Below are 12,518 nucleotides of genomic sequence, written 5' to 3' on the forward strand. Positions count from 1 at the left end.
CTCCCAGGAGCCACCATAATACAGATGCTGCAGAGCCATCAGGCTGGAAAATTCCCACAGGAGTTGACCACACTGTTGCTCTTTTACCCAGCTAGGCAAACCTGCCCAAGATGCCTAAATTAGTCACTATTGGGAATTTTGCATTTTCCTCAATATAGCAGAAATAACTAGTAGCTGAAAAATTACTGACCTTTGTATGAATACATAGCTCAAACCAACTTCTATATTAATCCACTAAGAAAATAAATTAGTCTATAAGAAAAGCTCTCAATGTTTTTATGCTTTCCCTGTGCCCCAGTCTCTGCTAAAATGCCCTCTTTCTCCTTCTGCCTGGTGTTCAGGGCTATGGACTTTCCTCCCTGAGGCTGAAAAAGGAGTGGAGAACCTAGGTAAATGCAGAAGGAGCAGTGATGGACAGTGGACAAGATAAGGTGATGAAGCTGGTGGATACATTATAGGCTACAGGTACTAAAGATGGGAGAGACCAGTATGAACTGTAGGACTGGTATGTACAGTTGAAACTATCACCATAAAAGACAGTTTGAATCCAAGATAAAGTGTGTCAGCATGAATTGTGAGGCACTTTAATTAATGTCAGGCTGAAAGGGCCAGAATAATTTATGAGACTGAGAAGATACAGGGTTGAGAAGCATACAATTAATTAATGTTGAGATGGTAGGCATGCAGGATTGAGAATAAGGGATCCAGATTTAGCCATTTGGAATCTAGGGAAAAAATTAGTCTTTTGTGTGGCCAAACAGAAGTCTGTGCAAGTATATGTAACTTATGTGAGTTATAGGATATTTGTCACTGTTGCAAAATATTGCCTGTTTTGAAATGCTAATGGCATCTTGCATCACTGGGCCAAATCCTGCTTCAGAGGCACTAGTGTACTGATAAATTCACCAGGACTGCTCAGACAAGACAGTAAAATGTAAGCAATTGACTTTTTAATTTTCAGAGTCATATTCCATATTAGTCTTTGACTGAAATCACTTGCACCCATTTCTCACTGATGTAGAACTAAAGACGCCCGTAAAGTTACTTCAGAATTATATTGATAAAGGGGAACTATTCTCTATAGAATCATATTGTGCAAAATCAAATGCAAGGGAAATTTAGACTCTATTTAATAACCACAGGTAAATCAGGAGGATGTTAGAATCCCTACTGCCTGAATGTAAATGGAAAGAGGTACTATGCACGCTTGAAAACAGATGCTTTCCCTAGCAGTGCACATTATCTCTAGGACCTTGTGCAGCAGCTATTGCAGAAAGAGGAAACACAGTGGTGCTGCATGGATTGGGCAATGGCTACTGGCTGCTTCTCTCAGACCAGTCAAGGAGGATCTGTCTAGGACCTGTCTTCTAGGGCAGCATATGGTTTGCTAAACGTTTTTTCAACTGTAGGATGGCACATATCCAGGTGGCTTTTATTCCCTGATAGAATTTTAAAGAGATGTTAACAATGTTTGCACTTTTAGGTTTTGACAGTCTCTAAAAATTACATATTTAAACCTTCTCTCCCTCTCTGGCAACACAAAATCCAGCTCCTCCTTCAGATGTAAGTGCCACAGTGCTTTCTCAGTTCTCATCGCATATCTCAGAGGAGAGAAATCCTGTCAGCAGTGCCACCGCTCTGCCCCACCCGTGGAGCCTTGGTCAGTGCTGCAGCTCTGAGCGCCTTGTGCCCATGCCACTTAAAACTGAGAGATGGGAACATTTCCATGCTCAACAAATTCAGTGCCTCAAATCTGTCTGGGGAAGCAGCAGTGGGATTTTAACAGCTGAGGAGCTTTTGTACTGTTCAGCCTTTCATTTTAACAAAGGGGTGATTGTTTTTAGGATATACACCTGTGTCAATAACATAGATGTATAAGAGAAATGTACTTGCTTGAGCAAAGTGTGAGCCTTGATAGTCAGCTATCTTTAAAGATAAGGAACACCCCCTCATTACTGGATCAGGCACTTTCCTCTCATCCCTTTCCAAATATACACATCTGTACTGTCAGAATGGTGAAGTCTGATTCGTACAATGCGGGGCAGATTAGTGAAAGCCACTGAAAGTACCTCCCTCACTAAGTTTAGACAAGGAAGATAACGAGACTTCTGGGAGATGCTGTTACTGGAATATTGCAGCACACCAAGGGATGTTTAAATGACACGTAAGGACCAGTACTTCTTTGCAAGTTAAGGACAGAGACCATAGTCAGAATGTTTCATTTCCAAATGGACATCTGGCAAATATTGATCTACAGTTGTATTTACTGTGTAATGGAAAGTACAGGTTGTGACATGAGCAGTCAATATTTTTTTAGATTATTGATCCTTACAGTGGCTATTGATTGTTTTTTAGGAGATAGCACAGTCTATTTTGTCATTTAGCTTAGCTTAAAATAATTGGAATTGCAAGTTTTATGCCTGTATATGTGGAAAGGGACTCAATATGCAAATATTGTTCCTCATCATTGGCAACATATAAAAAATAAATACTTTTAAGTGTTTTTTCTTCCCTGTTTTTTAGTAGGACTACTCAAATATTATAACTTTGATAAGGTAAAAAATGAAGTTGTCTTCAGAGGAGTTCAAGTGTCACCATCTCCTCTTTTCTGTCTGACTTGAACTTTTTTCCTCAAAAAAATTCTATGAATAAAGTCAACTGTTAGAATGAACACATAAGGGATCTAGCTGTTTTCTCTAGACATATCATCTTATCACTCACTCTCATCCCATCTGATATAATTGTTTGCTTTCTTCTGCAGAGAAAATATGCTGTTGCCTACCACTAGGGGATTTTATATAAGGTTCAGCAAGTACAATTGAGTGTACTGGATTTTATGAATTGTAAAAGAAGCTAATAATATTTTTTGTTTGGTGAAAACAAGCTGTACGTGGGGAAGGACTGGTATACAAGAAATGGCAGTAAACTACAAGCCAGGTCATGCCTTGAGGTGTTAGTTCTTGTGATTGCTATTTATATTTTAATGCAGAGTGGAGTCTTTCTTTTGACCAAGGAATAGTATTCCCACCACAGGCAATCACCAGCTAATGCTCCAGCCATTCTGTAAATAAGTTAATCCTGTATTTGCACTTGGTTCCTCTTGCAAGAGCTAGAGACAGAACCAAGATGTTTGTTGTACAGACTCCATGCTCATCTGTGCTGACTTTTGGAGTAAATAAGGTGTCAAATATATGCATTGAGCAATGCTATTTATGTTATCTAGACAAGCTGAGAATGCATCATTTTGCTGTACTGCATTTTCCCAGATCCAAGAAAACAAACCACAAATCTTTCTCCTGTTATCTAGCAAGTAACTGTATACCACTTTTAAATCAACAGCAGCAGGGGATGGAGCTATTTTTTCAGGTGTCATATATATCCTGATGCACTGTCTGTCCTGAAGGTCATGAGTCAAATAATTCTGGGAATAGATTTTTATCTAGTCTGAAAACATTAATCACTTACAGTTTTACATCTAAACCCAAGCAAACAACAAAAAAAGTCTAACGGAAGTGTAACAAAAATGAAAGCTACCCTTAAAAATTTAAATTAAAAATGTCTTTAAAATGATGCAATTTGACCACTGCAGAATCAAAATATAGGCTGATGAGTATTCTGAGATTTCACCCCTGACATTGTTTTAAGAAAAATTTGTGTAACACACCTGTGAGGGCTATTCACTGTTGCCACTGTCTAACTTTGTATGCAAGAATTAGGGATTAAGAATTCAGTACCTTTCATGTTCTAGTAGGATTATATGGACTATTTGTTTCAAATTAAAATTTCTCTTATTTCTTTTTGGGGAAGGAGGTGAAAAAACTGCAAAAGCCTTCAGTTTCTTTTCTTACTGTTACATAAAAGTGAATCTGACCTACAGTGTGAGATCTGAAACTGAATCAAAACTACATAGAAGAATCTAGATTTACTTTGGTCAAGGCCTAGAGTCAGACCTTTCTTAAATGCAGTGCGATTCCAGATGAAGGGCTGCAAACGATCCTTCCCCCTCAGTGATGATTTGGGTTAAGAGAAGATCTGCTGTTAGATTGTATCTTGGCCCATCTTTAAGAACTGCTATCAAAAGCAAAGATTATTGGGCAAACTGCTAAACTTTCTTGGCTTTTGTTGACATCAAACAAGAAAAAGAAACAGGCAAAAAAAAAAGGTTTGTCATAAAGTCAGCATTTTAGTCTTTAGGACACTGAAAAGTACTTTAACATGATGTCTGTTGCTGCTTCATTAGTTTTGCCTTGACTGTAAAATAAAGGCTTATGCAAGTAGCCGTAGAACCTAAAAGGCTGTTAATTGTCTGAAATAACAACTGAAGCAGCTTTCTTCTGCAGTGTGGTCTATTTAAGCATTATAAATTCACTTTGGACGGGAGCTCCTCTATTAGAGAAGGGGTTTGTTTTTTGTTTTTTTGTTTGTTGTTGTTTTTTTCCCCCAATCTCTGCCTTTCTATGAAGAAAGAAATCAGCATTTTAAGCATTTAAATGTCTTCTGGGCAGTAGCTATTTATCTCACAAGACAGTATTTCAGGACGTCTTTATTTTCTTTGAGAAACTCTGCAAAAATAGAGTATAATGTCATTTATTGCTCGATGTGCATGCAGAGCAATATTGTTCTGTTGCCTGGTAACAAGCAAGAGGGAGGCACTTTGGAAACACTGGTAGAAAAAGAGAAAGAGAAAGCTCAACTCCACACACTTGAGCAGAAGCCTTATAAAACTGGTATTTGTTGCAGGTAGATCTGAAGAGGAGTTTGGGTCAAGGTACTCATAGGGTTTTGTGAATTTCTTTCAAACTGAAAAACGCAGCAGGGTATTTTCTTGTGTTGGAATTTAATGACTAGGCTTATTTTTTCAAGCCATGTTTACAATTTGCATACTTTGGAAAGAGAAATGTTCCTTTTTTCTTAATATGCATTCTTGAATACTTTTTGAAGGTGTGTTCTCCTTAGAATAGTGCACTGATAGTGTTGTAACAAAATAAATATGCAGAAGTGTTTTGAACGGATATTCTTAAGAACTATGAATGGTCATAAACATATTTTCAAAGCCAAAATGCTCTGACAGTTTCTGAATTACTGAAATCCTAGGTATTGTAGTAAAAACAATCAACAAACAATAGATTTGCTGAGTCAAACAAACAGTCATGAAACAAAACTAGAAAATATTTTAGCTGAAGTTCAGTCTGGCCGTTGCTTCCTGTTTTACAAGCAACAGAAAGTCAGCATAAAATCAAGGCAGAAGAGATTAGTTCACAGGAACCAGTTTAACCTTTGGCCAAGCTCAGACAAAATGCTCAGGAGGGTTTTAACCAGCTGGGTTAACGTGTTGTTCTGTGATGCCTCCCTGGCTTCCTGCTGCCGACCAGTGTCAGAGGCAGACGGTCTTTTTGCATGGCCTTCCTCGCGTAAAGCGAGCAGGAAGTGCCGAGGCAGTTTATTGCTGCAACATTGTTTTGAGAAGTGAAAAGGGTTGTGTAGCCCAAGTGTGATTTGAGATAGTCCTCAAATTTCAAGGTGTTAATTTGAATGTAACTTTTTTTTCCTGGCAGCTAGTTAAACTCAGAGGCTTTGTAAACCTTGTTGGCTTTATCTGTGGAGTAGTGTTTTATTTCATGCTGAACACCAGTATGAGAGGAAGGAGGAGCTACACATCTTGGGACAGTGATCACTTCACTGATTAGTGTGTACTGGAAAAATTAAGGTCAGAAACTAACTCCTCCGTAATAACCTTCTGTGGCAATCAACTGGTGGCAGAGTTCATGGGCAGGACAAAGAATGCATAAAGAAGATGATACCCTTCAAATTGGTGCGTTAGCTTTTCACATTTCTTCTTCTATAACAACTTGAAGATCATAAAAAATGTAAGTAAACAAGTAATAGAAAATTCTTAGTTAGGATCTCACTGATTAATATTTCCTGTTTACTTATATAGGTAATGTATACATATCAGGACCAAGAAGACATTTTTCTCTAATAGAAAGCCTTGGAATTTTTGCCAAGATCATTAATCTAAATTATTTTATGAAAGTCTGAAGGAAGCTGGAAGATAAGCCCTGCTGTTCTAGCTCCACAATCATCTCACTTGTTAACAAATTAATTTATCCTAGTAGAGTGGTTCACTGAGATCTTAAAGTCTTGTTGTCAGTATGTTCCAGTAGAAGCAGGTTATTTTGGAATATAAGTAAATGCCACACAGAGCTGGACTTTCCTATGAGGCCTCTTTCCCTTCTGTGCTTGGTACCTCCAAGAAAGAACCTGTAAGTGACCACAAAATCTCACTCTTTGTGAATTTCTGTTAATGATGCTGTATAGGAAAAATGTATCAGTAATGAGGGCAGACAGCCATTCAGTGAATGTAGAGGAAGAATAAAAACTCAGTCTGAGCTGTGTCTCACATCATTGAAAGATCGACTTGCTGGATTATAGGGCAAAGAAGCAACATTCAGCTTCCATGCTGCAGTACTAGCTTATGATTAGAGAGGTAACATAATGCTGAGGTATCTTGATGTTCTTTTTCCATCAAAAATGCTAACGAGTTTGAGGTCTGGTCATTTGCCCTGTTTTAAAAAAACACTCCCTCACAAACATGCAGGAACTAGCATTGCTGCAAGTGTTTGCCAGAGAGCAAAAGAGGGGAGACAGAGACTTAGCCATGCTCTGGGGGGCAGGTTTGAGGTCACACTCAGACCCTCGTATGTCCTATCCTTGCAATCTCAACACACCAAAACACAGCAGAAAAACACAACAACAATTAGAAATACCTTATACTTACTGGAAGTAATCATATACCTTTTCCGTGGGGTTGGATTGAAATTTGCTACATTAATTATTCACTGAATACAAACTTGCTTATTTCAAATAATCTGGAGGGCAATTATTATTGCGTAAAATATTTGTGCAATAATAATAATTGTGTATGATCTCATGAAGGGTTCAAAAGTGCTGAATAGTCTGTGTCCATCAAACAAAATATTTCAGGACAGGTTTAGCTTTACACAAGTAAGTAGTCCAATTGACCTCACTAAGGCCACTCATCTACTTAAATGTCAACATGTATCTAAGTGCTTTCCTGGATTAGGGCCAGAACATTTTGTCTTCTGTAAGACAAGGTCCTAAGAAAACCTGTTGCAAATGGCAGTAGTCTGCAGAGTCCTGGAAAGGCAAAGTAAAAAATAAAAAAGGACAGTTTCACATTATAATATAACTGTTCGTTTATTTAAGGAATATAGTTTATCATTAATGATTGGCATTACTGCAGACGGGAGTATTGCTATATAAAGGTAGCAATACTAGGGAATGGAAAGGAAACATGATTAAGTATTTGAAACATGGAATAGGCCTGAAAAGCAGAGGGACTTTGACAGAGATCATGGTTAACTTATTAGTGACTCAGGGTTACAGGGTTTTTTTGCACTCATTTTGCAGTAGGGGACTATTTTGTGCGTTACTGCTTCTGGAGTCCCAGCAATGGAGCTTCACAACCAGCATGCCTGAAGGACTGAGTACAATCTTTCCCTCCTGATCCTCATCTCTCTGGAGGGTCCAAAGTCCGTGAACTGCAGCCCACAAAGGTCCATTGTAGATGATTGCTCTTAGCGAAAAATGGAAAAATCTAAGTACAAGTGATCCTCTCTACCTTGATGGAAGTGAATATAAGGTGAGCCCAAGCATGTCACTATGAATCAAATAGAATTCCCTTCAGGGTAGCTAATGTAGATGTGGTTTTGCAAGTCATACTCTCAGTTGGTATGGCCAACCTAACCTCATGCTCATATTAGTAGACAGAGAGTTTTTAATTTATGTGTTGAATTTCTAACTGCTGCCTTTGTACAAGAAAGAAATGTCCTGTATGTAATTTTTCTTAGTTCAAAGCATGATAAAGAATGCCCTGAGAGCCCTAAGTTACAGAACAAAATACAGATATTCAGATAATTTCTGTAGTTTTAATTAAGTCACAGATAATAAGATGTAAAATATGTAATGTCATGCTACTGCCCAGCACTTTATGCTGGGCATAATTGGGAATAACTGTCCTCCTGTTTGTATTATACTGGCTTTTTGCCAGCCTGAGAACCAAGGAACCTGTATATCAACTATACCTATATATATAACTGTACGTACTTCCACACACAGCTAGCACTACTCTTTAGGCTAAGGTAGAGCAGAAGGGAGGCTACAGCTAATTATAGTCTGCATTTGAAAGGAAGGCAGAATGTAGAATAGTATGTTTTAATACTTGGTGATTTGTAATGGTCAAACTGTTGTGTTGAAGTGTACAACCAAGATGGAAGCTTTGATTTGCCTGTCAGATACTTCACAGAAATTTGTGCTAGTGAACTGAGAGGTCAATCTTTAACTACAAGTAAAAGGAAGAATTACTGTGGAGTATATCTTGCATTACTCCTATTTAAATCTAAAAATATACTAGAGAATTTCAGGAAAACTAGTTCACATATAATGAAACGATCTTAATGCCTTAGGTTAAAGATTTTTTTTCCACTGAATTAATTTTGGATTCCCATTGGATTTGTAAGTCATTCACATAATAAAATCTTAAGTTGATTCCAAAACCCAGAAATTCAAATGAAGTACCTATTTATGGAACCTGCGGTTTTTCTGGCCAATTTTTCTCTTTTCCTTGAGTAACTAATTTTTACATTTACAACTAGTATTTGTGAGGTGTTTTCCATGCTTGATACTGGGGAACAGTGCAGTACACTGTTCTTTAGCTTTATTCGCTCCTTTCACATAGTTTGTCTTGCTGGAAACATCTACTTCATCTGCTTCATGTACCTTCACCTATTTTTTTTCCAGAGCACAGCTATGTATTTTATTGGGAAAACCAAAGGATACTCACCACAGAATGGAGAAACAAAGAAAATAGTTGGGAATGTGTGTGTATGTGTGTCCATACTCATAATCCAGGAATCATGCTGATAAGCAATGTGAAACAAAGCATTATTAATAATTCAACAAGCTAGATAAAAAAAGAAAAAGCCAAAGAAACTGTTTTTTTCTTCCAGATGAACAATATTTAAGTATTTTAAGTGCCTCTTCAGTCAGAAGGAATTGCTGAAATTAGCAGAATTGAAAGTTCTGAGATAATTGGTCAAAAAAAGAACTGAACTTAGTTCTGAGGAGTTCAGTTAAACACACCTGCATCTCTAAATACCCAGGGAAGTTTTGTAAGGTTTTAAAAGATATGAAGTTAAGTAAATCAGTCTCTGCATTTTTTTGCTAATTTTATGTTAAAATGCTGTACTTAATAAAGTTTAATTGAGATAATTTTCCTTTCATTGACACCATCACCCTTTGCACCTGTAAAGAATCATTTATGCAAAATGGCTGTTCTTATTATAGTACCTCTTACTTGAGACTTCAAATCAGATTAAAGTATATAAGGTGCCTTAAAATAATTAAAACAAATGAAAAAACAGAGAAGCAGAGTGGTAGGAATCAGAGGAGCCAGTAGATGTATGCTGGTGAATCTTTTTAGCACACACAGTGCTTCAGTTCTTCACTGATCTTTTTCCTAAATTCCTTCTAGCTACACATATATGCACCAGAAGACGTTTTTCTAGGGAAGGACATTCTAAAGAAAGATGATCCAGTGCTCAGGAAGAGGGTCAGAAATTTTGGAGATCCCATTCCTAAATTACCCAGAGAACGTCTATGCGGTCTTCTGTGAGCAGATGCAAGATCACACTGTTTGTATTCCAAGCAGGATGGCTAGGTGCCAGCTCAGAACTGGATGATGCCATATATTTATACATTGTCAACAGCAATGAGCCTTGATCTTGACCGAGGCCTTTAGTCTTCTCTGTAATGCAGATACAAATATTATTAATTTGAAAAATATTAAAATCAGTAATCTGATCTTATTTTTCATAGATATGGAAATAAATGTTCTGTTTCTTGCTTAGGAAGAACTTAGAAACTTAAGGGGAAAAAAGAGAGAATTTTAAATGCAGTAACCCCCCCCTCCCCCAAAGTAACCCTTTTCCCCAGAAAGTGACTTTATTAAGTATTGAAATGACTAATGTCAAATAGCCAAGAATGCATTTAGGTCTCAGCTGCTTCTGCTGGATGAAACACATATGGAACATATCAACGTTGGCAATGCAGACTGAAAGAGAAAATCTCTTCTTTAGCCTGTGTCTGTTACTTCCTCATTGTATGTGAATGTGAGGAGCTCTTGCATTCATAATCATTCCATGTGATTGGTCTTCTTTCCTTCTTCCCCTGTACAGTCATACCCCTTGACAACTAAGTCAAGTTCTTTGAATGTTATTGTAATATTATATTTCAAAACATTCTTTGCTTCCGTCTGATCAATCTTGTTTAATTTCCTTCTGTCCTCTTCTGTCTTCAAATCTGTTTTGCAATTCCAATGACGAACAGTTCTTATTCTCTTTCTCCTACTGTTGCTTTCCATTTACCAGTGCCTTGGCTTTATGTCCCTCTCTAATTTTCACTTGCCCTTTCCCTCACTGTCCACTCTTTTATTTTTCCCTGTCGCTATATTAGTGCTATGGAATATGATGACAGTAATCCTAAAACTTGTTATAAGTAAATGTTAAGAGGTTTTACCATTATGTTCTTTTGTCCTTCTCTGCTGTCCCTTTTCATTAATTTTCTTCATTCATGCTCTTTCCCTATGTCATGGTTTGAAACAGCCTCAAAATCCAATTCTGACTCCTAGCCCCCCTCCCACATCTCGACCCCATGTGAGATGGGTTTTCCAGACAAAAACACAAGACTCAATATGGGGGGAAAGGAATATATTACAATGACTATACAAATAAATACTTATACTATAATACATTACATATAATCTTAACTCTATTTCTATCTCTACCATGACAATAATATTTACAGTGGGCCAAATCTCTTCTCCCTCCAAATAAAAGTCCAGGAGAGAAGAAGAAGAAAAGAAAAGACCCCTTCCAGTCTCTCAGCAGCAGGTCTCTCTCTAGGCAGCAGGCTCTCTTCTTCTCTTCCAGGCAGAAGCAGTTGCTGGCTCTCTGCCAGCACACACGAGGGAGGCCTCCAAGCCTCTCTTGGCCCCCGTCTCCAAAACGGGGGTCTTTCCGTGGGCTGCGTAACCCCAGACAAGGTCGCGTCACCATGGTCATATCACGAAGCACAGGGGTCTTCGTGACGGTCTGGTATCCTCAGGGGAAATCAAGCCCCTGTGCAGAGCTCCCATGCTCTGACTCAAAGATGGCTGCCAGCTTCTCTGAAGCCTGGCAGCAGTGGGGAGGGGCCAAGGTCACCCCACACACACATTCCTTTGGCCGTCCTGGCTTTAGCTCTCAGGAGGCCATGAGCTTCCTAGCTCCTCTCAGCAGTGCATACTGCACTCCAAGACTCTTCAAGTGAGTCCAATCATCCTCCTCTCTCATCAGAGGAGTCTCCAGGGGAGTTTGGGGGTTTTGGTTATTTAGTTCTTACCCCAACAAACTCTGTCTCTGCTGCTGGCTTGGTTCTCTTCCTGCTGCTGCTTTTCCTTTTCCTCAGACACCTCTGTGTCTTCCATGCAGCATACCGGCTTCTGCTGCTTCTTCTGGTTCTTATCAGTTGGCTCTTTGCCACTGCTCTCGGACGCTGCTGTCCCTGCTGCTCCGTCGCCCACTCACAGTGGAGAAAACTCCTCCAACTTCTCAGCCACAGGCACTTAGTTCAGTTCAACACCATTCCAAGTCCACATAGCCCCCCAGCCGGGGGCTGGGGGGGGCCGGAGCCCCCAGGGCTCTCGCCCTGGCTCCTCGTGGCCTCACCACAACATGGCCACCTTTCTTCATTAAAAAGTACCACTGCTTCTTTTCCGGTGGAGAGATATGTTTATATTTTGCAGGAGCACTGATTGGGTCAAACCCCAAGGGTCACCACCCCTTGGGGGTTACCACTTTCCGAGTTTCAGGGGGAAAAACCTGGCTCAAACCACTACACCCTATTTACTATTTTCCTAACTTTTCTGGAGTTTCTTCTGTCCTTTGTCAGAGACTTAGAAATGCTCAGAGGATTGAACTTCGTTGTAGATTCTTATCTTAGATGGAGGAGGAAGAAGCAATTTGTACAGTGATTGCAAGAAAACAGTATAGATCCCTACAAGAGAGAAGCTGGATGGGAGAAGGAAGGATGGAAGGATTTTTTCTGGACTAAGAGGAGTAAGAGGAGTGCCAGCTGGAACAACTTTGTTTTCACAGCCTCCTGATACATGCAGGCAAATAGGTGAGAGAATTAGAAAGTCTTCAAGTACTGTTTAGTTTTACTGGTGTCCCAGTAGAGATTCTGCCTCCTGGTGACTCTTCCTCCAGGAGTATGTTGCCATAGCAAAGAACAGAAGTGGGGAATTTCCTTCTGGTTTTTGGCAGAAGAAAAATGGTGCTTTCCCCTTACTTCAGCTGCTGTTTACTCAGAAAATGAAGTTGCTGGATATTAACACTGAGATTTTTTTATATATACAGTTATCTGAAATATAGGATAAGTTACATTAGTGGTCAGGATCC

The 12,518-nt window shown here is 39.0% G+C and overlaps 1 protein-coding gene across 1 annotated transcript in view; it reads left to right on the top strand.

Annotated features, from left to right (window-relative positions):
- The first annotated feature begins 8,897 nt into the window (after nucleotides 1–8,897).
- PLCL2 (phospholipase C like 2) overlaps nucleotides 8,898–12,518 on the top strand; it is a 109,417-nt gene continuing 105,796 nt past the window's right edge. Inside the window, exon 1 of the mRNA XM_027675352.1 lies at nucleotides 8,898–8,912. The gene's annotated coding sequence lies outside the window, so the exon portion shown is untranslated. The remainder of the gene's footprint in view (nucleotides 8,913–12,518) is intronic.

Source organism: Neopelma chrysocephalum, unplaced genomic scaffold (assembly GCF_003984885.1).
Source record: "Neopelma chrysocephalum unplaced genomic scaffold, ASM398488v2 Primary Assembly neopelma1_26, whole genome shotgun sequence".
Lineage (NCBI taxonomy): Eukaryota > Metazoa > Chordata > Aves > Passeriformes > Pipridae > Neopelma > Neopelma chrysocephalum.